General features: G+C 44.8%; 1 pseudogene; it reads right to left on the bottom strand.

The window, feature by feature from the left end:
• LOC109872882 (kinase suppressor of Ras 1-like) overlaps positions 1 to 26,472 on the bottom strand; it is a 45,195-nt pseudogene that overhangs the window by 7,518 nt on the left and 11,205 nt on the right.

The raw sequence follows: 26,472 nt of genomic DNA, 5'->3' as shown, positions 1-26,472 counted from the left end.
ATCATCAATTGCTTAAACCATCAATAGTGTTTTGCTATATCTACTGCAGATTGAAAGTATATTTCATATTTTCATCATGGCAGTCTGAGGCTTAAAGGTGTAGTCAGCAACCTGTGGGTGACGGCCAGGCCTATGTCTCTCCTCACTGCCTGCGGGGAGCCGCGGCGCAACCCCATGTTATCTGGAGAGAGACAGAGATGTCAAACACTAGGAGTGAATCGTAAACCTGACAGAGGAGGATGTGTCTAAACATTGAGTATTAGCGCAAAAACTGCAAATGTTCTATGAAGTTTAGAGGCTAGTATCAAAATGAAATGAGTGGTGGTCAGGGAAATGCTCAATTCTGGTTCTTTTCCCGAACTTTCCAACATTTCCAGAAATCCTGGTTGGAAGACTCCTGGAAGTTCCCAGAATTTATCAATGAAAAACATTTACTGTTTATTTTACAAGTTAGACCTATTGACGTTGTTTCGGTAGGTGAATCCCCTACACATAAATCATTATGGAAAGATACTGACACAAAAGCGCACACACACTCACTCACCACACACACTCACTTGGTCAACAGACACACTCACACGGTCAACATACACACACTTACTCACTCGGTCAACACCCAACACACTCGCTCAACACACACACACACTCACTGGCTCAACACACACACATTCACTCGCTCAACACTCACTCACTCACTCGCTCAACACTCACTCGCTCAACACTCACTCACTCACTCGCTCAACACACACACACAAAATCACTCACTCAGTCAGTCACTCTCAAAGACACAAATTTGTGGGAGTATTAGACTTATCTCTAAGCTGTGAAATGAAGTGGAGGAGTAATGTCATCATTCAGATGGAACAACCCCAGCAATCTACCGACTGAAACACACACTGCCTCTGAGCCAAACTGGGACGGCTACTGTGGCCCTACAGCCAGTTACTGGAAAATAAATATATTTCTTTACAAAGAGCACACATAGACAAAGGGTCCATTCTATCAGAGTAGTTCACCATGCACTTACCAATCTACTCAAAGGAAGATTCCTTACATATATCCTAAGTGGGGAACGTAGACATGTGTGTGAACTCACTCTTGAGGTGGGATGAATGCTCCTCCATCAGGGTAGGGGTGCCAGGTAGGGTGTAGGGGGCAGTGGCGGGGGCAGGGGTTGAAGCCCCGGGAGTGCGGGCAGACAGGTGGGGGGAACGGGAGGGTGAGTCCTCACAGCCATTCCCATTGATCTGAACGTTGAGGAACAACTTATTCTGCTTTGCACACCTGAGGGGGAAAAAAAGAACACACTGGGACGTCAGTACAGTGGCCCACTGCTGCCCTCACACCCTCATCTCAACAAAGTCAACACTGGATTACTCAATGACAATCCCAAATGGGCCACCATACAGACCACCAAAGACAATCATTTAATGGCTATCCTGTACCAGCCATGTTATGCAAGTGGCAGAGAGGAGAGGAGCGAGGCAGATGGGGAAGGAGGGAGACATTAGCAGCAGGTCTTGGCACATGGCAGACTCAGCCACAACCTCCACCATAGCAGAGCACAGGCCAAAGGGCTGAACGTCCTCTGCCTGGCACTGGGTCAGGAATGCAGAGTGCTGATCCAGCAGCAGGCAGCCCCACTGCCTTCCTGCCTGTTCTCTCTGGGCTCTATACACAGTGGAAAAGGCCTGTGCCTCCCTATGCCCCCGGACACTATCAGTGTCCTCACATGATAGGTCGGTGGTCATACGGTCTACTTCTATATAAAGTATATAGTCTATGTATGTATCATTAAGCTATATTATCAGTCCTGTTTAAATACTTCCATCTAGTCAGGTTCCATTCATTACGGCTGAGCTTTTCATCACTAATGCTACAGTGCCTTGCAAAAATATTCACCCTCTTTGGCATTTTTCCTATTTATTTTGTTGGACTACAAAATAGTCCAAATTGGTGAAGTGAATTTATTTTATTTTATTTACAACGGAAAAGTGGTGCGTGCATATGTAGTGGCCAGAAAAAAAGCCATTGCTTAAAGAAAAAAAGAAGCAAACACATTTGGTGTTCGCCAAAAGCATGTGGGAGACTCTCCAAACATATGAAAGAAGGTATTCTGGTTAGATGACACAAAAATGTAGCTATTTGGCCATCAAGGAAAACTCTATGTCTGGCGCAAATCCAACACCTCTCATCACCCCGAGAACACCATCCCCACAGTGAAGCATGGTGGCAGCATCATGCTGTGGGGATGTTTTTCATCGGCAGGGACTGTAAAACTGGTCAGATTTGAAGAAATGACAGTTGGCGTTAAATACAGAGAAAGTCTTGAGGGAAACCCGTTTCAGTCTTTGAGACTGGGATGGAGGTTCACCTTCCAGCAGGACAATGACCCTAAGCATACTGCTAAAGCAAAACTCGAGTGGTTTAAGGGGAAGCATTTCAATGTTTTGCAATGGCCTAGTCAAAGCCCAGACCTCAATCCAATTAAGAATCTGTGTTATAACTTAAAGATTGCAGTACACCAGCGGAACCCATCCAACTTGAAGGAGTTGCAGCAGTTTTGCCTTGAAGAATGGGCAAAACTCCAAGTGGCTAGATGTGCCAAGCTTATAGAGACATACCCCAAGAGACTTGCAGCTGTAATTGCTGCAAAAGGAGCGGGGGGGGGGGTGAATAGTTATGCAAGCTCAAGTTTTTTTTCTTTTGTCTTATTTGTTGTTTCTTTCACAATAAAAAATATTTTTCATCTTCAAAGTGGTAGGCATGTTGTGTATATCAAATGATACAACCCCCCCAAAATCTATTTTAATTCCAGGTTGAAATAGGAAAAATGCCAAATGGGGGTGAATACTTTCGCAAGCCACTGTACATTTACAAATGAACAGGATATTATGGATATGTGTTAGTACTGTATGCGTATCTATGTCTGTGTGGGAAAAGTGTGTGTGTGTTTCTGTGTCTTGTCCTCTGAGAATCATGCCTTAGAAATGACTTAATCTCAGGGAATATGTGGGGGATTAGCTCTGGCCTTATACTGAACACATTAAGGCAGCAAGGGGCAGGATGTGGTGTGTGTGTGTGTGAAAAGCCCTGTGCTTCAGTTGTAACATCATAATAAGGAAGGACAGAAGTGTGTCCCATATACAAACCGGTTCCAAGATTTTGAGCATTGTGGAAAACTGCCCAGACACTGGTCATGATGACCTCACATGCGTTGCCAAGCAAAATAATCTTTCAGAAATCTCTTGTCGAGTGGGCCACTATGATTACTGTCAAATGGACTGGATCAGTTGAAATTCTGTGCCTCCAACAACACTGTCAGACAGCATAACCCGTTACTCTAGGTCATAATGGACTGGAACTCTCACAAAGCATGGGGGGCAGGAAGTGACCTACTTGTTGGTGGGCGGCTCCTCGATGCGGTTCCCCAGCTGGGACTCGTGACTCTTGCTGCGGGTCAGGGTGATGTTGGGCAGGAGGTGCATCACCTTGCGGGAGGGCGGCGGCGGAGTGCATGGGGGCTTCAGCCTGTGGCGCCTCTTGGAGGGCGGGGTGATGGGCGGGGTGGAGGTGTGGCCATAGAGTCGCCCCTGATGGGCGGCGGAGAGGGGGAAGGGGTCTGTGAAGGGGCTGTCAGCGTAAATGTACGCCCCATGGGCCTCGAGACCGGGCATTGCAGACACGGAGCCGAACCGGGTTTGGGCACAGGCGGTGCAGGGGGTGGGGGGAGTGGATGGGGTGGTGGGGGGCCGAGCTAGGGGAGAGGGGCTATGGGGGCGCATCGGACCCCCCATCCCCCCCATCAGCTGGTCGGCAGGCAGCAGCAGAGAGCCACTGTCTCGCCGGGTGGGCTCAGAGAACCAGAGTCCCCCATCCTCTCTCAGCTCCCCATCTGTAGGGGAGACACAGAACAGGGTTACAGACCATTAACACACACCAATCAGTCTTCCACCCCTCAACCCTCAAACGAGTGTCTTCTGCCCTACAACATAACCTTACCCAGGGTGGCACCCTGTTGCTTCTGATGGGGCTAATAGACCAGAAACAGCCTGGCAGAAACAGCCGAGTCCAACAGTCAGTAAAACCCCACAGAGACCCCAGACTGACATGGCAGATCAGGCAGACTCTCCAGGGTACAGACAGACACCCACCTGATTCAGTGGCACTCTTCAGGCAGGAGAGGGCAGCGGTGAGCCTGGCACACTCCTCTGAAGTGGAGCCCAGTCTCCTCACAGTCTCCTGCACCTGAGAACCTGGCATCTGCAGCAAGGCATCCAGGGACAGTTTCAAGGGCACTGCCTGGAGAGAGGAGAAGAAAGAGACAAGGTCGGGGGGGGGGGGGTTATTAGTATGTCCAAACAGTATCCAGTCACAACTCTCCATACAGTACAACATGTGACAGAGAAACATACAATCTGTATACATCTTACACGAGTATGCTAGAGTCCAACTCTCCTATGCTAGACACAAAGGTCATCATTGTTCCTTCTCATAAACCAAAGCCAGCCAGCCCATATGTCTAACTCCAGTTATGTCCACAGAGCAGGACAGGCCAGGCCAGGCCAGAACAAGCCAGGGCAGACCAGGCCAGGCCAGGCAAGGAGCAGAGACCAGAAAGTACTGACTGACTGGCCAAATCCCCCTGGAGCCTCCCACCCAGAGAAGAGGTCAGACAACAAGCTGCACAATTATGCTATTTCGTAATTTTTTTGCGTAGCTTATTTTTAAAAAACGTATTGTGTACATTATGTTGCTGCTACCGTCTCTTATGAGCAAAAATAACTTCTGGACATCAGAAAAGCGCGGCCCGGAAGAAACCTTTTCCTTTAACGTGTCCGACGAAAAGGATATCCTGCTTTCACTGGAACAGGCCCAGATCCACGCCTTCTGCGTTAAGAAAAGACACCGGAAAACGGGCTGCAGATCAGGCATCCTTCTGAAAATCCAGAGGCGAGCGAGTAAACTCCATTCATCTCGCTAATGTGCAATCATTGGACAATAAAATGGATTACCTACGATTAAGATTATCCTACCAACGGGACATTAAAAACTGTAACATCTTACGTTTCACCGAGACGTGGCTGAACGAAGATACGGACAACATAGAGCTAGCGGGATCTTCTATGCACCGGCAGAACAGAGACGCTACCTCTGGTAAGACGAGGGGTGGGGGTGTTAGTCTTTTTGTCAATAACAGCTGGCGCGCGATATCTAATATTAAAGAAGTCTTGAGGTATTGCTCGCTTGAGGTAGAGTACCTTATTTTTTAACCTTTATTTAACTAGGCAAGTCAGTTGAGAACAAATTCTTATTTTCAATGATGGCTTAGTGGCAGGGGCAGTACAACAGATTTGTACCTTGCCAGTTCAGGGATTCGATCTTGCAACCTTCCGGTTACTAGTCTAACGCTCTAACCACAAGGCTTCCTTCCGCCCCGCACTAGGCTATAATCCTGCCGCTTATAATAAGATGTAGACCGCGTAGATCTTCCAAGAGAGTTCTCATCTGTATTATTCGTAGCCGTCTATTTACCACCACAAAACTAAGCTGACACTAAGACCGCTCTCAACCAACTCTATAAGGCCATAAGCAAAGAAGGAAATGCTCACCCAGAAGCGGCGCTCCTAGTGGCCGGGGACTTTAATGCAGGCAAACTTAAATCCGTATCACCTCATTTCTACCAGCATGGCACATGTGCAACCAGGGAAATAAAATCCTAGACCACCTTTACTCCACACACAGAGATGCATACAAAGCTCTCCCCTGACCTCCATTTGGCAAATCAGACCATAATTACATCCTCCTGATTCCTGCTTACAAGCAAAAACTAAAGCAGGAAGTACCAGTGACTCGCTCAATACGGAAGTGGTCAGATGACGTGGATGCTACACTACAGGACTGTTTTGCTAGCACAGACTGAAATATGTTCTGGGATTCATCCAATGAAATTGAGGAATACACCACCTTAGTCATCGGCTTCATCAATAAGTGCATCGATGACGTCGTCCCCACAGTGACTGTACGTACATATGCCAACCAGAAGCCATGGATTACATGCAACATCCGCATCAAGCTAAAGGCTAGAGCTGCCGCTGTCAAGGAGCGGGAGACTAATCTGGACGCTTACAAGAAATCCCGCTATGCCCTCAAACAAACCATCAAACAAGCAAAGCGTCAATACAGGATTAACCTCTAGCGTCGAGCAATCCTGTATCCGGGAGCGTAATTATAGCCTCAAGCTCATTACCATAACGCAACGTTAACTATTCATGAAAATCGCAAATGAAATGAAAGAAATATATTCACTCACTTAGCCTTTTGTTAACAACACTGTCATCTCAGATTTTCAAAATATGCTTTTCAACCATAGCTACACAAGCATTTGTGTAAGAGTATTGATAGCTAGCATAGCATTAAGCCTAGCATTCAGCAGGCAACATTTTCACAAAAGCAAGAAAAGCATTCAAATAAAATAATTTACCTTTGAAGAACTTCGGATGTTTTCAATGAGGAGACTCTCAGTTAGATAGCAAATGTTAATTTTTTCCAAAAATATTATTTGTGTAGGAGAAATCGCTCCGTTTTGTTCATCACGTTTGGCTAAGAAAAAAATCAGAAAATGCAGTCTCTACAACGCCGAACTACATGTACAGATTACCTCAACTAGCCTGTACCCCTGCACACTGACTCGGTACCGGTGCCCCCTGTATATAGCCTCGTTATTGTTATTCTTATTGTTTTACTTTTATCATTACTTTTCACTTTGGTCTCCTTGGTAAACATTTTCTTCTTCTTGAACTGCACTGTTGTTTAAGGGCTTGTAAGTAAACATTTCACGGTAAAGTCTACACTTGTTGTATTCGGCGCATTCGACAATTTTTTTATTTGATTTGACTTGACTTTTTCCACATTTTGTTACGTTACAGCCTTATTCTAAAAATTATTAAAGAGTATTTTTTCCCCATCAATATATACACAATACACCATAATGACACAGCAAAAACAGGGTTTTCTATGAATTTTTAAAATTAAATATCACATTTACACTAGTATTCAGACCCTTTACTCAGTACTTTGTTGAAGCACCTTTGGCAGCGATTACAGCCTCAAATCTTCTTGATTTGAGGCTACAAGCTTGGCACACCTGTATTTGGGGAGTTTCTCCCATTATTCTCTGCAGATCCTCTCAAGCTCTGTCCGGTTGGATGGGGAGCGTCGCTGCACAGCTATTTTCAGGTCTCGATCAAGTCCGGGCTCTGGCTGGGTCACTCAAGGACATTCAGAGAATTGTCCTGAAGCCACTCCTGTGTTTGCTTGGCTGTGTGCTTAGGGTCATCGTCCTGTTGGAAGGTGAACCTTCATCCCAGTCTGAAGTCCTGAGCAATCTGGAGCAGGTTCTCATCAAGGATCTGTTTGTATATTGCTCCATTCATCTTTCGGGGGGGTGTATGCCTGCTCCCCGTAAAGTGCTGATGTCAGCCTGGCTAGCCCAGGACAGGTGACTCACTGGCCAGGTCTAACCCCCACTCACAGTTCAACACAGGTGTGATCACTGAGCCAAGAGGAGAGGAGCACCTTGTCCACCCCCTACTGGCCTGAAGCATATTGTGTTGATGAGAATGAACCCTGTAACCTTAGAGCTTAAACCATTGTCTCACCATCCTCAACAAGCTGAGAAGATTTTTCTGGAAATACTGTATCTAAGTCAAGAACATATTCCAGAAAGCTTCCTTTTCGAGTAACAAAAAACATTCAGTTGCTTACAGATATGTTCGACTATCGTTCCGGTTAACATGCAGCTTGTAGGAGCAGGCTCACCCAGTTGGAAGGCTTGCAGGAGGGCTGTCACAAGGAGGCTTTTTGAATCACTTGCAATTAAGCCCATAAGATACACACAGACCTGCAAGAAGCTCTCAACCTAATATCCACAGATCGGCTGGTTATGTAATATTATGTACATAATGAATACAATGAGACAAGCTCCCTTCTTGGCTGAGTACACCCCCAAACAGTGAGCGTGCAGACATGCAGCACTGGTGGATTCTGGGTCAGCTGTGCCTTCATGGTTCACACCATAGAGATCCTAGTATTGTAAGTCCTAATTCTATGGTTCACACTGTCACTGAAGTGGGTTACAGCACCCAGGATGCAGCAGCAAAACTGCTTGAATGGCTGACTGATGGGAGTTGTACTGTAAAGGGAACTTGTTGGATGGAAGAGGGCATCATAAAGCTCCACTATAAGCACAAAAGCCCACTGGCATCCCTGGTATTTTGTAGGCTGCATTTCTGTCCTATACTGCTTGCCGTTTGTTCACAGGGAACAGACTGACCACTGGCCAATGAGTAAAAATAGAGCAAATGATGGAGGGAGAGCATGAGAGAGACAACGTAAGAGAGATGAGAGAGACAACGTAAGAGAGACGAGAGCATCAGAGAGACAACATGAGAGAGACAGCGTAAGAGAGATGAGAGAGAGAGACAACGTAAGAGAGAGCACCAGAGAGACAACATGAGAGAGACGAGAGAGAGACAACGTAAGAGAGATGAGAGAGAGAGACAACGTAAGAGAGATGAGACAACGTAAGAGAGAGCATCAGAGAGACAACATGAGAGAGACATTGTAAGAGAGATGAGAGAGAGCGACAACGTAAGAGAGAGCATCAGAGAGACATCGTAAGAGAGATGAGAGAGAGACAATGCAAGAGAGAGCATCAGAGAGACAACATGAGATAGAGACTGCACATTATGTACTGGCTAGGCCCCAGCCTAGGCCCCAGCCTAGGCCCCAGCCAAGGCCCCAGCCAAGGCCCCAGCCTAGGCCCCAGCCAAGGCCCCAGCCTAGGCCCCAGCCAAGGCCCCAGCCTAGGCCCCAGCCTAGGCCCCAGCCAAGGCCCCAGCCTAGGCCCCAGCCAAGGCCCCAGCCTAGGCCCCAGCCAAGGCCCCAGCCTAGGCCCCAGCCAAGGCCCCAGCCTAGGCCCCAGCCAAGGCCCCAGCCTAGGCCCCAGCCTAGGCCCCAGCCAAGGCCCCAGCCTAGGCCCCAGCCTAGGCCCCAGCCAAGGCCCCAGCCTAGGCCCCAGCCAAGGCCCCAGCCAAGGCCCCAGCCAAGGCCCCAGCCTAGGCCCCAGCCTGGGCCCCACCCTAGCCAGTACATAATGTGCGCGCCTGGGGAGACATGCAGATACAGTAAAGCAGCAGCCAACAGTGGTGTGGTTGAGAGAGAGAGAGAGAGAGAGAGAGCGAGAGGAGATGAGGTTGCACGTCCTGTTAAAACTAACACAACTCAACAACTTCACTTCAACGAATCACGACCCGCCATAGGATATCAACAGTGACACCGGTTGGCTGCTATTTAAATTATCTGTGCCATTTGAGAAAGAAAATAATAGCTGCGTTCTGTGTACACATACTGTCCACATCATGGAAAGTAGCATAAATATAACTTAAAAATGTAATATCTTAATTTAAGATGATAGTAAATGAAGCAAACTCTGATTTTTTCAGTAATCACATACTTTCCACACACACACACACACACTTCTAGGACTTACCTCAATGAGCTCAGGTCTCAGGTTGATGGTGCGCAGCCAGTCCCCCAGCCGTGGGTAACTGTCCAAGGCCTGAGGCCTCTCTGTCTCTGGCACTTTCTGCTTACACTGCAGCTGCTTACAGATGTACTTCATCAGCTTCACCTGCAGGGGGCAACAGAAAGGGCCACACAACAGATAAGGGAGGGAGGGGCAGGTTAGTGAGAAGAGAGGAGATGAGCCTGGATAAGCTAGCTGGGAGCAGGCCAGAGCCAGGGCCTGTAGGATATATACTACTCTTCCCTGTGTTGTTGTCAACTGTGTAGTTTAGCGTGACAGGAAAATATAGGTGAATTGAAAAGACCCATGAGCCTAATGGACAGTCGAACATAGCTACAGCAATTATGGCCTGCACAATTTGTATGCGCACTCATTCTTTGCAGAAATAGTACATAGAAAACATTAAATACCAGGGATACATTAGACATTTTAATTACGCTCTGATTATATGTTGCTGAATTCTTCTCTGTGCGTCATACTTCCATAAAAAATGTCCTTGCACATGCAAATAATTTAACAACTGATCAACTAAACAGAAAACCTACAATAGACACTATATTCACTGGTAAATGAAAGCCAGAATAAGACAGCCCCTGACAATGCCAAGCCATGTTTACAGTATGTCTATGCTGGAGTTTTAACAGATCCAAAGCCACTTATCAAATATTGGACAAGGCCAAAAAAATGTAAATCCTATAAAACAAACATGGCTGTCAAACAGACAACGAGGGAATGTGCTTAGGGCTGTTATGGTGATCGCATTACCGCCACACCAGCGGTCACGAGTCATGACGGCAGTCAAATTCCACACGACCGTTTAGTCACGGTAACTTGGCTTCTCAAAGCTGTGATGCTGTTGATGGCCATTAGTAGCCTACCAAACTTGCTAACTACCTGCACTCTATTCTCATTCTAAATCACTCTGACATCAATGCAAATCTAATTGAAAATCTAATCAAACACTTCCTGAGAGCCCATGAGCTCATGTTTTGCAACATTTCTATAGGCTATGCAATTGTATGAGAAAACAGAGTTGATGGCCTCTATTAAAAGGAGGATGTTCCCATTAGCTTTTCCCTGGAAAAACGTCCTCCATTCGGTATTTAAGTGCATAGATGACATGTATTTCCCCCCCTGCCCCTGTTTTGAGACAGGTGCATGATAATGGTCCATTCTAAATCAAAACAAATTTGACACATATTATTTAGTATATGTAAAGACCAGATTAAATCAAGAACATGTAATTGGGCTAACGAGTGGTGCAGCGGTCTAAGGCACTGCATCTCAGTGCTAGAGGCATCACTACAGACCCTGGTTCAATTCCAGGCTGTATCACAACCGGCCATGCTTGGGAGTCCCATAGGGCGGCACACAATTGGCCCAGTGTCGTCAGGATTAGGGTTTGGCCGGAGTAAAAATTGTAAATAAGAATTTGTTCTTAACTGACTTGCCTAGTTAAATAAAAAGGTTAAAAAAAAGTATAATCTGATGGGTGACAATATTAGCCTATCACTTGTGAATGATATATGATCACTTGGGAATGATATATTATCACTTGTGAATGATATATGATCACTTGTGAATGATATATGATCACTTGGGAATGATATATTATCACTTGGGAATGATATATTATCACTTGGGAATGATATATTATCACTTGGGAATGATATATTATCACTTGGGAATGATGCTTGTAAGTCAAGAAACAGAGCATGGCTTTTTTAGCGTCTTTTTCTAATCATAGCAGCACACCTCATGTAGCCTAGCCCATAGGCCTATATGTTTCGATAAGGTTTGTATTACAACTAATGTGGCCAAATAACTTCTTCAAATTTAGCACAATCCTGGTTTAGAGCACAACTGGTATACATAAGCAGCGCGTGAGTTTCAAGTTTGGGGAAGATCATTTACACCATAAAAAATGCATCTTTATAAGAAAAGAATTATATGCATAATCTCATTTGCAGTCACTTTTGAGAATTGATAGCATTTTGGAACATTCGCGCTTATAGTCTACTGTCGTGTGCGCATTGCTGCACTTATGTGAAGAAATAGCCTAATAGTTCATCAACATTTTAAGCTAAGAGTTCTGATGTGTTGTATCAGCCTAATTGCTTAAAGAATATTTTTTGATGCTAGCGGTTGTATTAATTTGAGATCTATCGCATTCCACAATCTCCTTGACTATGTTTGGAAGATTTATTTCTCGCACAGAATATGGCAACTTTTGTACTATGGGTGATAGTAAATTGACATAGGCTAGTGCTTTTGCTGTTTGTTAGTCCTGCTCATTTTGTTGGCTGACTTAAAGTAAATGTGGACAGTTCTTCCAACACCTTCAATATGCCCCTCGGAAATTGGATAAGGACGCGAGCAGTTGTGTCGGTCTTCACTTGTAACCTGTGAGAAGGAGCCGATCACGAGACGGGCATTGGCTAATAAGAATTGAGCTAACTGGGAGTGCCATGTGAGTGAGAGGTGCTTCTGAGCACGCAGAAGGGAATTACAATTATTATATTCAGCCCAATGGTCACTGGCCGCAAAAGGCATGGATTTCTTTAGGGGGCATTACAGCATAACAAAGGGGATGCCGCCGGGAAATTCGAGGCATTATCAAGTGCTTGTCAAATTGTGAATGAGAGACTGATGACGTGTGTGCAGCCTGCACAAAAAAAACAAAGTTTTACTTTTTTCAAATCATCATTAGAGTCGCACCATGCAGCCTTAGAAGTTATTAAAAATCTAAACATTTAGCCCAACGTATGTATTTCAACTAAAGTTGAAAGCTCAACACAGAGTAGCCGCATGTGCGCACTCAAATCGTTTGGAGAAAATATACTTTCGATTTTATTCAGCTATGTTCAATTGCATTCTTCCTACTATAAAATAATGCCACGGAATTCTAAGCAAATCTTGTCTGCTAAAATGAACTAGTGTAGCCCACAGCCATATGGCATAGCCAGAACAGCACCTAACATAAGAATAACTCAGAGTATGCTATTCTGTTCTTCTGAAATAGACTACATTGTCTTCATATCATGTTTCTTTAGAACTGTCGAATATAATTAATGGATTTATTGTGATGGTGTAGGCTACATGGATTTATTGTGATGGTGTAGGCTACATGGATTTATTGTGATGGTGTAGGCTACATGGATTTATTGTGATGGTGTAGGCTACATGGATATATTGTGATGGTGTAGGCTACATGGATTTATTGTGATGGTGTAGGCTACATGGATTTATTGTGATGGTGTTGGCTACATGGATTTATTGTAATGGTGTAGGCTACATGGATTTATTGTGATGGTGTAGGCTACATGGATTTATTGTGATGGTGTCAGCTACATGGATTTATTGTGATGGTGTCAGCTACATGGATTTATTGTGATGGTGTCGGCTACATGGATTTATTGTGATGGTGTCAGCTACATGGATTTATTGTGATGGTGTCAGCTACATGGATTTATTGTGATGGTGTCGGCTACATGGATTTTAAAAACTTTTTAAACTGTAGATGTTCAAAAAGGTCTGCATCAGTGGCTTGGAGGCTGCGTGGAAGCCAGGAGATGCTAAACGTGTTTATGTTAATTAACGGTAAATTACCGTGAGAACAGCAGTTATTTGCTTGACACATCACCGGCTGACAAAATGTCATGACCGCCACAGCCCTAAGCGGGCTTTACAGTCTTTGATGTTTGGACTGTGGTAGAACACTGGGGAGATTAAGCAGTTTCAGACACGTATGCACACGCACACACAATCCTTCTCCCATAATGTGAGGAGAGGCCAATCTGAAACATGAATTATTCCAATCACGCAGACACACAATTTATTAATTCTACAACGTGGCGTTTCTCCTCCATATATGTTCTCACACAGGCAGGCAGTTATCTGACTGGATTTTATTTTACCCTCCCTCTCTCCTTTTTTTGCTTCGCCTCCAGCAAGCAGCGCTGTCAAGTAGATATAAATAGCTGTTATTATATGGAAGGGAACAGCGAGCTGGCCTTCTCATGAGGGTGTCTGCACCGCTGGCATGGCAACCAAGTGTCATTGGAACATTGCAGCCACTGAATGCAGGGGCATAGTGACATCACAGTCCTGGAAGATGCAAAGTTCACTGCGAGGCTAGCAGACAGCCTCACAGCCATCACTGGACTGGCCCCCGACTAAACATACCTCCCCCTCAGTGACCATGTATCAACATGTCAGCCCATGAGCTTTTGTTTTTCTAGGTGCTAACCCAGGTATCACATTGTTCTTTCATCTGTCAAGACCGTGGGATCCATTTTTTTCTATTAAAAGACGTCATAGGCTGTTCACATAATAAACAAAACAGTGAGGATGCTTACATTGCAGAATATGTGAAAGCACTCCACCATGATCGTCTACAAACAAACAGAGCACTGGCTACCACATTCATTTTCCAGCTCTGCAGAGAGGCTGGACACAGAGACAGGCTGGACAGAGAGAGACAGGCCGGACACAGACAGGCGGCTAGGGGTGAGAGGATATGCCACCCCCCCCCCTCTCTCCTTCTCTGAGAACAGGTAGTGGCAGCACCTCCGTGTTGTGGTGGATGGTGATGACGCAGGGAGCAGGGCAGTCTAAGGGGAGAGGAGGCGAGGCCTGTACAGCTGACACCGGGGAGGAGGGCTCGCCCGCTGAGACGGCCCTTTCACCAGCACCCAGGGCAGCAGCTTGCTGACGCACAGCAAGCCATGTTACCATTGGGGCCGCTGGCCATTAAGCCAGTCATCCTTTTCACCCCCCCCAGCCGCCTGTATCTGCTAATCAGCACTTTAATAAGTGAAGCCTCAGTAACTGGCCTAGATGCCATTCAGGGATGCCAAGTCCATCAAGTCCACCTCATCCTTCACCACACACAAACAGACCCCCCCCCTCCCCCCCATTGCTCCCTTCACCTGATATCTGATGTACTGATAAACATCACAACATCTCAAGCCCTGCTGTGTACCATCCAAACAGCACACCAGACACCACTGCCCTAATGGTGATTGTGCAAATGAACACTGGGATATCAAGAGATGTTGTATGGAACATGACAGTGGAAAAATAAAACAGATGAGACGGAAGCAAAAAGCATATTAATGTCTGGACATAGTGGTCTATGTTAGTGATATAAACATAGTGATATAAACACCTCAGAAGTTGTCCAGAGGATGTCTGAAACTCGAGCATTACCACTACTTACTGCTGTATTTTAATATAGCAAAATTGAGGACCAGGCAGGCTCCACTCCTTGTTCCGGCCTTCCCAGGTGACTACCGGATGAGTAACTCACAGCACTGTGGTATTAGTTTTCGCTAGCCTGGCCTTCTCAACTCCATGCAGTGCTGGGCTCCAGTATAGTGTGTCTCCTTATCTTCGTCTGGGAGTGTCCATTACAGCAGGACGCCTTGGGCTGCAGGCGGCACCGCATGGCCATGAAATGAGCAGCGCACCGCCAGGTATCACTCTACTCCACCCACCAGCGTAGCCGCGGGAAGATGCATTTCACGGTCAAGTCTACACCTGTTGTATTCGGCACAAGTAATAAATACAATGTGATGTTTTGAGTTGTGGGTGCTAGGAGGGATGTGCGGGGGGAGAAAAATCCCCTTTATAGTAAAGCATTGCATGCATTGAAAATCGCATTTGAGTAGTGGCATACATGTATTTGGGGATGTTTTATTTTTGCAGGGTCTGGGCGAAAAAAATAAAAATGGGCCATTGCATTTAATTTAGAAGACAGAGTATTTTTTAATACCACACAAATGCAGGCTACTGTGCAACTGACTATTCAGATAGCAATTGTGAAACGTTCTTATTTTTTTTGTATTTAGAATCATTTGTTTTATCATCATCATCATTATTATTATTGTAGGCCTACTTATTAATCTAAACCAGTTCTTTAATTATGCAAAAGGTGTTGTTTCATTATGTTGGGACATATTCATTGGTTAAATTATTGTGCTCAGTATTTAGTTTAAGACAGGTTATAAGTAGGCCTTTTGTAAAATAAATAACATTTGCCTATTGCTGTCATTTGTTGGGTACGGTAGGCAATATCCTTCCTTCGTAGGTTTAAACCAGTTCCCAAGTGTTTTGTTTGCTTCTGTTGAGCCATTTTCTTTGGACAAATGAAGTTCCAGCTGTAATGTTGTGTTTGCTGTGATATAATATCTGCTCATATTTTCCAAATAAACGAATGGCTCAACTTACTTTTGATATTAACTTTTGTGATGGTTTGGTGTGGCTATTAGCCTATTATACTGCAGGCCTATGATATGAAGGCAGTGCGCACCTGCACTGCATCGGACTCTGACAGATGATCTTGAGGTGAGGAAGAATGTTTTAAGCCTACCAGAGTTAATCCTATAATTTAACAATATAATACTTATCTTCATAAAAAATATTGTGAATGAGACTTTCTGTAGGCCTATATCTTTACACAGTAGCATATCTGACAAGGATAAAGAGATGTTGGTGTTGGTATCGTAGCATGCCGCCGGCATATCTCCATCTCTCGCTCTCTCTGGGCCTAAGATTCTCTTCCTTTATCTATATACTTAACAAAAATACAAACACGCAACAATTTCAAAGATTTCACTGAGTTACATTTCATAAGGAAAATCGGTACACACACACACACAGTTAAAGTCGGAAGTTTTACATACAGTTAGGTTGGAGTCATTAAAACTTGTTTTTCAACCACTCCGTAAATGTATTTTTAACAAACTATAGTTTTGGCAAGTCGGTTAGGACATCTACTTTGTGCATGACACAAGTCATTATTCCAACAATTGTTTACAGACAGATTATTTCACAATTCCAGTGGGTCAGAGGTTGACGTACACTAAATTGACTGTGCATTTAAACAGCTTGGAAAATTCCAGAAAATTATGTTACGGCTTTATAAGCTTCTGATAGGCTAATTCACATCATGAGTCAATTGGAGGTGTGGATGTATTTCAAGGCCTACCTTTAAACGCAGTGCCTCTTTGCTTGACATCATTGGAAAATCAAAAGAAATCAGACACGACCTCGTAAAATAAATTGTAGCCCCCCACAAGTCTGGTTCATCCTTGGGAGCAATTTCCAAATGCCTGAAGGTACCACGTTCATCTGTACAAACAATAGTACGCAAGAATAAACACCATGGGACCACGCAGCCGTCATACCGCTCAGGAAGGAGACGCATTATGTCCCCTAGAGATGAATGTATTTTGGTGCGAAAAGTGCAAATCAATCCCAAAACAACAGCAAAGGACCTTGTGAAGATGCTGGAGGAAACCGGTACAAAAGTATCTATATCCACAGTAAAACAAGTCCTATATCGACATAAGCTGAAAGGCCGCTCAGCAAGGAAGAAGCCACTGCTCCAAAACAGCCATAAAAAAGCCAGACTTCGGATTGCAACTCCACATGGGGACAAAGATTGCATTTTTTGGAGAAATGTCCTCTGGTCTGATGAAACAAAAATAAAACTGTTTGGCCATAATGACCATCGTTACGTTTGGAGGAAAAAGGGGGAGGCTTGCAAGCTGAAGAACACCATCCCAATCGTGACGCACGGGGATGTGTAGCATCATGTTGTCGGGGTGCTTTGTTGCAGGAGGGACTGGTGCACTTCACAAAATAGATGGCATCATGAGGCAGGACAATTATGTGGATATATTGAAGAAACATCTCAAGACATCAGTCAGGAAGATAAAGCTTGGGTCTTCCAAATGGACAATGACCCCAAGCATACTTCCAAAGTTGTGGCAAAATGGAGAACAAAGTGAAGGTATTGGAGTGGCCATCACAAGCCCTGATCTCAATCCTATAGAAAATTTGTGGGCAGAACTGAAAAAGCGTGTGCGAGCAAGGAGGCCTACAAACCTGACTCAGTTACACCAGCTCTGTCAGGAGGAATAGGTCAAAATTCACCCAACTTATTGTGGGAATCTTGTGGAAGGCTACCCGAAAATGTTTGACCCAAGTTTAAATTGTTTAAGGCAATACTACCAAATACTAACTGAGTGTATGTAAACTTCTGACCCACTGGGAATGTGATGATAGAAATAAAAGCTGAAATAAATCATTCTCTCTACTATTATTCTGACATTTCAAATTCTTAAAATAAAGTGGTGATCCTAACTGACCTAAGACAGGGAATATTTACTAGGATTAAATGTCAGGAATTGTGAAAAACTGAGTTTGAATGTATTTGGCTAAGGTGTATGTAAACTTCTGACTTCAACTGTACACACACACACACACTAAAAAGTGCGACATGTAAAGTGTTGGTCCCATATTTCATGATCAAAATAAAAGATCCCAGAATTTTTCCACACACACAAAATGCTGTGCACAAATTTGTTTTACGCTTGAGGCGTCACTACAGACTCCCTGGTTCGGGGCGGTGCCCAATTGGCCCAGCGTCGTCCGGGTTTGGAGGGGGTAGGCCGTCATTGCAAATAAGAATTTGTTCTTAACGGAATTGCCTAGTTAAATAAAAGGTTACATTTAAACGTTCAAATTTAAAAACTACAGATGAAATAAGTAATGACAAACTTCACAGGGTGGTGAAAGTGCCCGGCGCTCTTGATGCTCCTTTCCAATAAATATTGAGGGTCTTATTCTGGTGACATGATGATCAATGCTTGACCGACGTTTGACAAATAAAAATATTCTCACTCTAATCCATTATAATCTCATCATGTAGACAAGCCTACCCACACAGCCTACCTGCACTGTACCCACACAGCCTACCTGCACTGTACCCACACAGCCTACCTGCACTGTACCCACACAGCCTACCTGCACTGTACCCACACAGCCTACCTGCACTGTACCCACACAGCCTACCTGCACTGTACCCACACAGCCTACCTGCACTGTACCCACACAGCCTACCTGCACTGTATCTGTGAGCTGTTGGCTAGAGCACACGTGCCAAGACCAGAGTAGACACGTTTGCTATTTAACACAACAGTTTCTGTGACAACTATCGGTACATGAAAACTTAAGCTAAAAAGTAAACTGTGTGCACCAAGTCATCACACAATTTGTTATCCCCAACAAGTCAGTTTGGTGGAAACATATCACTGGTGAAAAAAAATCTGCATATTTTCTTAAAGTGGATTTTAGAATATTCACATGAAAACCTGTTGCCAATTGGATGGAAACCTAGTTAGTAACACTGACTCAACCAATGATGCAGAGGAAGAATAGGCTACTCATCAGTGATGGCCAATGCGCTCATGCCACTATCTCCAGATAAGCTACATTGAAAAACAGTGCTGTTTACTCAGAATCGCTCAAAGGTTGAGAAAAGAAGTGGTTTGCTTCTACAGACAGATCAGTCTTCTCTTATCAGAAGTAAGGTATTTGCTTTCCAAACGGTAGGCCTACGTTTCTCTCGTGATTGTATTTAGATTTTTGTGAAAGGCAAACTGACCGCTGCACCCAAACATAGAAAAATAATCCATAGATGGCAGTTCCTATTCAAGTCAGAATGGGAAGCCATTGCAAGTGTAGCCATTAGTTTAACAGTAAAAGTGCCAGGGTTAGAGGTTCCAAAATCTGTCTATGATTATATCGATGGCCACAACGCAACAAGCTGTCCTATATTTGGTGTATTATTTGGAATAATTGTATTAATGTCTGTTCAGACAGGAGTAATCGAAGAAGTTTTTTTCCCCTTCAATTTATCAGGGGGCGCACGCCAGCACCCGTACTTTTCACGGCTATGCCCACCAGTCACCTCTCGAGTGCTGGAGATACAATGAGCTAAGCATGCCTTTTCTCAGCTCATTCACTCACACACGTAGTACACACTGTAGAAACATAGACACACTTTGGGCGAGAGAAAGTGCGGCCTTGGGATGAAAGAGACAGCTTGGCTCTGCGGCAGCAGTTAACAAAGGCCTCTCCACTGCAGGCGAAAGGAGAGAGGGCGTCTGGAGGAGGACCTGAGGAGGGGTCAGGTCAACAGCCTGGGCAAAGGGGCCCTCCATAGACCACTCCAACTCCTCGGCTGCCAGACAAGTACTAATTGTACTGAGGGCATAGATTGCCCTCCTCAATAAAAGCTACATGTTTATTCTTCCCCTGGACGTGTGACTGGGAGAAAGAAACCCAGTCTATTTGAGAAGTGAATAAACTGAAAGTGTGCTAAAGAGTTGACTTGAAGAGAACTTGATATGATCTGACATTGCTCGTCCATATATTTATTTATTGTTAATTCCATTCCTTTACTTAGATGTGTGTGTATTGTTGTGAAATTGTTAGATATTACTTGTTAAGATATAACTGCACTAGAAACACAAGCATTTCACTACACCCGCAATAACATCTGCTAAACACATGGATGTGACAATACAATTTGATTTGAAAAACAAACTCAGACAGAAGGCCAAATATGAATAGGAAGCAGCATTTTCTTTTTGACCCATTGAAGCCTCAATGGTACGATGTCCACTGAAGGTAATAGTATATTACGGAATCACTTCAAATACAGACTGTCTGACAGGGCTGGTTAAAGGGAGCCCGATCCTATTCATATAGGCTACCATGCCCACAACTCCTTATATTGACACAATGTGTCTGGACTTTAACCATTGTTCTGGGTGCAGGCATTTGACCTTTGAGGTTAGCCATTGAGAGGCCTCATGCTGTGGGTGGACAAGAGGGCCAGTAAGCTTCTTCTTGCCGACAACAAGCTCTCTTCACTGTATCCCTTCTCTTCTTTTAGTGGAGTGACAGGATGTGAGCTGAAATTGAGAAGATCTACATGACATTTCCCACAGAGCAGGAATGACACTAGATTCATTAGACTTCTGTCTGAAATTCTCTCTGTGTAGTTTAAAGGGTCAGGAGACATTTTAACTGTAAAAGCTATTTAACATTTGTAGTAGGCCTACATAGCAACAACCAACGTGACAATTTCCTCCTCATATTTTGCAACTGTGAGTTGCAGATAGTATTTTTCAGTCTCATTTCTGGAACATAATGGTATTGTGTAGTTGGACACCAGAGACATCCGTCACAAGAACCACACACACACACAGAGGTAGATGGGGATCATTCAGCAGCACAGTGAACAATACACTGGTGCAAGAGTGTTGTCAGGTTACCTAGCAACCTCACTCCAGAGTCGTCAGCAACATTGTTTAGAGTGGGATTTTCCCATAGACATGTAACAGAAAATCTGAGACCGTACACCTCAATGTGGAATATCTGTTAAAAGTACACCTCAGACTAGACACAATTCTGCAGTTCTGCTAAATAAAACACACATATCGTATTAGGTAACATTTGAATAACAGCACCTTTTCTATAGAAAGATCAAAAGCTGGAGTAGCGTTGTACCATTCCATAGATCCCAGACATGACGTGTGTTTTAAAACACTGAAATCCTCAGTGGGCTTCAAAATGTAACAGAGTCAGATTCACAGATCGATAGATTCTTCAGTCAGCCCTGTGATGACCAGCTAACAACAGGTCTGTGTTAGGTAGAGGATGGAACTCATTGACTCATATAGACGGGAGCCTGGTGGGGGATGGAACTCATTGACTCATATAGATGGGAGCCTGGTAGAGGATGGAACTCATTGACTCATATAGATGGGAGCCTGGTAGAGGATGGAACTCATTGACTCATATAGATGGGAGCCTGGTAGAGGATGGAACTCATTGACTCATATAGATGGGAGCCTGGTAGAGGATGGAACTCATTGACTCATATAGATGGGAGCCTGGTAGAGGATGGAACTCATTGACTCATATAGATGGGAGCCTGGTGGGGGATGAAACTCATTGACTCATATAGATGGGAGCCTGGTAGAGGATGGAACTCATTGACTCATATAGATGGGAGCCTGGTGGGGGATGGAACTCATTGACTCATATAGATGGGAGCCTGGTAGAGGATGGAACTCATTGACTCATATAGATGGGAGCCTGGTGGGGGATGGGGTAGCCTGACAAGCCTCAGATCCCACCTGTTAGTCTGAAAATGGGGGTTGAACAACACCATGGAAACGCTTTAGTGCCTTGAGGAGATGAGTGACAGCCAATACGAACCAAGTCACCAGAGAGCAGCCAGAGAGACACCAGAACGCCTGTCTGACACAGGGGACAAAGTCCTACTGTTCCATTTGTTTCCTCAAGATTCGGCAGAAATAACCGTCTTGTACTCTCAGAAACATTGGATGACAGCCTTACTTTGATGTCTTTGCCAATGACAGCATTGCCTCTCTGCAGGAGAATTATGCAAGACTTCTTTCCCAGGGAAACAGAACGTACACTATGAGGTAACATCAGATTTCTCAAAGATAAAACAATCTGTGGTAATAGAAGCCCCCTTCAAAATGTACATGACTCTCTGCAGTTTCTATTGTCACATGTTATGTGCCATTATCCTTTGGTCCCCTCAGAACTGTACAGCAGTTTTTAAAGGCATCTGCAGTCTGTGGTCATGGTGGGCATATTAACGTGCTCAACATCTGCTCTTACGACGAGCTCATGTCTGAAGGAGACGACACCTGCGAGGGTAAAAAAAAACACGCCCTGTTAAGAACTCTTTTTATTTATTTAAATATTTTTTATATATATGGACTTTCAATGTGACATGGATTCTGAATCTGCCCCACAGAAGCCCACAAACTGTACCATTCCCATCTGGTATTATGTGCTGGCTTTTGTCTTCACAATTGTAAATCAAACCATGATCAATGCTCAATTTTCAAGAGCAAAATAAATGTGCCAGTGTGTCCATGAGTGTTTGATGGTTCTCTTCCAAAACATTTTTTTAGTCAGAAAATAAAAATGTACATTTTTTTTTTTTACAAAAATACTACACGTCTTCGTAACTGGAATAGGTACAAGAACTCATCAGTACACAATAGTATCACCATCAAGCAGGCAGGACCAAGTGACAAGCAGGCAGGACCAAGTGACAAGCAGGCAGGACCAAGTGACAAGCAGGCAGGACCAAGTGACAAGCAGGCAGGACCAAGTGACAAGCAGGCAGGACCAAGTGACAAGCAGGCAGGACCAAGTGACAAGCAGGCAGGACCAAGTGACAAGCAGGCAGGACCAAGTGACAAGCAGGCAGAACCATGTGACAAGCAGGCAGGACCATGTGACAAGCAGGCAGGACCAAGTGACAAGCAGGCAGGACCAAGTGACAAGCAGGCAGGACCATGTGACAGGGAGGCAGAACCATGTGACAAGCAGGCAGGACCATGTGACAGGGAGGCAGGACCATGTGACAAACAGGCAGGACCAAGTGACAAGCAGGCAGGACCAAGTGACAAACAGGCAGGACCAAGTGACAAGCAGGCAGGACCATGTGACAGGGAGGCAGGACCAAGTGACAAGCAGGCAGGACCAAGTGACAAGCAGGCAGAACCATGTGACAAGCAGGCAGGACCAAGTGACAAGCAGGCAGGACCAAGTGACAAGCAGGCAGGACCATGTGACAGGGAGGCAGAACCATGTGACAAGCAGGCAGGACCAATTGACAGGGAGGCAGGACCATGTGACAAGCAGGCAGGACCATGTGACAAGCAGGCAGGACCATGTGACAAGCAGGCAGGACTAAGTGACAAGCAGGCAGGACCATGTGACAAGCAGGCAGGACCATGTGACAAGCAGGCAGGACCATGTGACAAACAGGCAGAACCATGTGACAAACAGGCAGGACCAAGTGACAAGCAGGCAGGACCAAGTGACAAACAGGCAGGACCAAGTGACAAGCAGGCAGGACCATGTGACAGGGAGGCAGGACCAAGTGACAAGCAGGCAGGACCAAGTGACAAGCAGGCAGGACTAAGTGACAAGCAGGCAGGACTAAGTGACAAGCAGGCAGGAGCAGGTGACAAGCAGGCAGGAGCAGGTGACAAGCAGGCAGGAGCAGGTGACAAGCAGGCAGGAGAAGGTGACAAGCAGGCAGGACCAAGTGACAGGGAGGCAGGACCAAGTGACAAGCAGGCAGGACCAAGTGACAAGCAGGCAGGACCAAGTGACAAGCAGGAAGGACCAAGTGACAAGCAGGAAGGACCAAGTGACAAGCAGGCAGGACCAAGTGACAAGCAGGAATGAGCAGGCAGGACCAAGTGACAAGGAGGCAGGACCAAGTGACAGGGAGGCAGGACCAAGTAACAAGGAGGCAGGACCAAGTAACAAGGAGGCAGGACCAAGTGACAAGCAGGCAGGACCAAGTGACAAGCAGGCAGGACCAAGTGACAAGCAGGCAGGAGCAGGCAGGACCATGTGACAAGCAGGCAGGACCAAGTGACAAGGAGACAGGACCAAGTGACAAGGAGACAGGACCATGTGACAAGGAGACAGGACCATGTGACAATGAGGCAGGACCATGTGACAAGGAGGCAGGACCATGTGACAAGGAGGCAGGACCATGTGACAAGGAGGCAGGACCATGTGACAAGGAGGCTTTGTTGCGTTTTGTCTTTTCGCCTATAGCTTCATCTGCCCTTATCCGCTGGCCCCATGAGGTCCAAAGTAGCATTAATAAAATGTGGGCGGCCCCCGTCACAGTCACTGTGTGCACTGGTCTCAGGGCAGCACAGCACTGTGATCTGGCAGATAATGAACATGGCACATTAAGGCCTTTGTGATGGGCCTAAATGTTAACAAACGGCTGTGACGTGATGCTGCATATTAAGCAGCCCCAGGTAACAACATGAATATGCCACAAATCACCACAGCCCACCACCATTGTGGCACGATGGACGGAGGCACAGTGACGCATGGTGCAGGGAGGGAGGAAGGGTCAAATGTGCCACGGGCTTTGCGGCAGGGCTGGCCGCCCATCGTCCGTGGGTGACTGTCAGAGACAATGGCCCACTGCACTGACCCCTCCGTCATCGCTGGCTGACCCCACAGGGAGGGGCTGGGGGATTGGCTGGCTGGCTGCTGCCACTAATCCTCTGTCCTTATGTTGTGTAAGGTTAGTCCCCGTCTGGTTTGTCCTAGCGACAGCCCCAGCAACACACAGCCCGGCCTTGCCGACACACCATACAAAGCTCAGAAATAGCTTGGAATTTTAAGTGTGTGAACATTACTGCTCATCTTGATAAGCAATAATGACTATGAAATTAATCATTTCAACACTGTTTTACTGTATGCTCAAAAAATATATATCATACCACCAAGACATGCTAACCTCCCCTGTTATTGGCAATGGTGAGAGGTTAGCATATCTTGGCGGTATGATCTTTGACTCTCTGTAACTTTCTCATTCATCATTAATCACAATTAATTCTGGGTTATCCGTAGTCTTGGTAGCATCCACATTAACGTAAGTGTTTAGAAACATTATTTTCTTATTTACAATCAAAGTGATTCCAAAATGACAATACATTATTTACCAGTCATTTCTACTGGGCACAAAATAATTTTGAAACACTGCAAATGCATCTAACAAGTTTGTAGAGTGACGAGCTTGATGTAGTAGGAATATGGGACCAAATACTACACTTTTAGCTACTTTATTTCTAAGAATCTTTAGGGCTGTCAATTTTGACCCTACCTTTGAGATTTTTTTATTTATTACGTGTTAAAGAAAATCTCTTTCTCTGAGCAACTATATTAGTATAAAATAATATTTGCCCATTTTTTTGGAGTGCAAAATATAGCTCAGTATTTTTAGTAATTATTTTCCACAGTTCTAATTGCTCATTTTTATCAAGCGTGTCAATAATTTCGGACCCCACTTTACTGCTGCCTCAAGACATACAACACAATAGGACAATTTAACGATTGCAATTGCATCAAGGCCCTGAATCAATTGGAAGATCATTGTTGAGTGTTTTGGGTTACACGTTGACATGAGTCAGTTAGAACAGCATGGGGGCAGGCTAATGCGTGTCTTCTCCTGAGTTACAGTTGAAACCAAACATGCATTATTATCTAACCAGGCAATTCCCATAGAACTTAAGAGTAGGTGTTCGAGCTGGTGTTGCATCATTCTCTGAATCTAAATGGTTCTCTAAATCTAAGGCGCTTTCTGTTAGAGAGCAACGCATCATTATTTAGGAATTTAGATTAAACTGAATTCAATTGAGAAACACAAAATACCTCAAATACATTATTGTGTAACCATGCTGTATATAGAACCCTCCTAACAGGAATGAGGAATAGGCACTATTCCTTATTCCACTTGAGTAATAATAACAAAAAAAATGCCCAATTCTGGTACTAAGCAATTACAAAGCTATTGCAGTTTTATTACACAGGTATAGAAGCAAATGTATGTAAAATGTTACCCAAATGTAATATATCCGACCTGGAAATGGAATTATGTCATGGTCCTTGAAGAAAGGAAGAAAAAAACAGAAAGGAATGGGTAGGAAGGAAGCTTGAACAGGGCAACGGAACCTCTTGATTTTTGCCATGTCATGCAAATCCCCCTTCCCCATTACACAAATACTGCAGACCTCAGAATGACCAGATGCAGAGAAACATCCTCAACATGTTTAAGAATAGCTCAAAAGCTGCCTGCTGGGGTAAAACGACCATGATTTCCACACAATGCAATCCGACTGCTGGATTGTACCGTTTGTTTTCCCAATACAAAAAGAGGAAACTGAAATAGTGTGGATAATGCTGCAATGATTTGCTTGTTTCTTCTCTGGTGATGGCCATATTCTCCCCAGTCGGTCTCCTCCTAGGCCTCAGACACAGCAGTTGCTATGTTGTAAGAAGCAGCCCAGCTGATTGGCTTTGATCCCCCCCCCCCCCCCCCTTCCGCCCTGCTCTCTCCTCTCAGCATAGCCTCTTTGCGCGTCATTTGATTTCCTTATTTAACAACCAACCCTGAAAATGCGTAGGAAGAAAGACGTCTAAATATAGAGACACAG

This window comes from Oncorhynchus kisutch, linkage group LG28 (genome assembly GCF_002021735.2).
Source record: "Oncorhynchus kisutch isolate 150728-3 linkage group LG28, Okis_V2, whole genome shotgun sequence".
Taxonomy (NCBI): domain Eukaryota; kingdom Metazoa; phylum Chordata; class Actinopteri; order Salmoniformes; family Salmonidae; genus Oncorhynchus; species Oncorhynchus kisutch.
The sequence above is the reverse complement of the archived record's forward strand: the minus strand, read 5'-3'. Positions and strand labels throughout refer to the sequence as shown.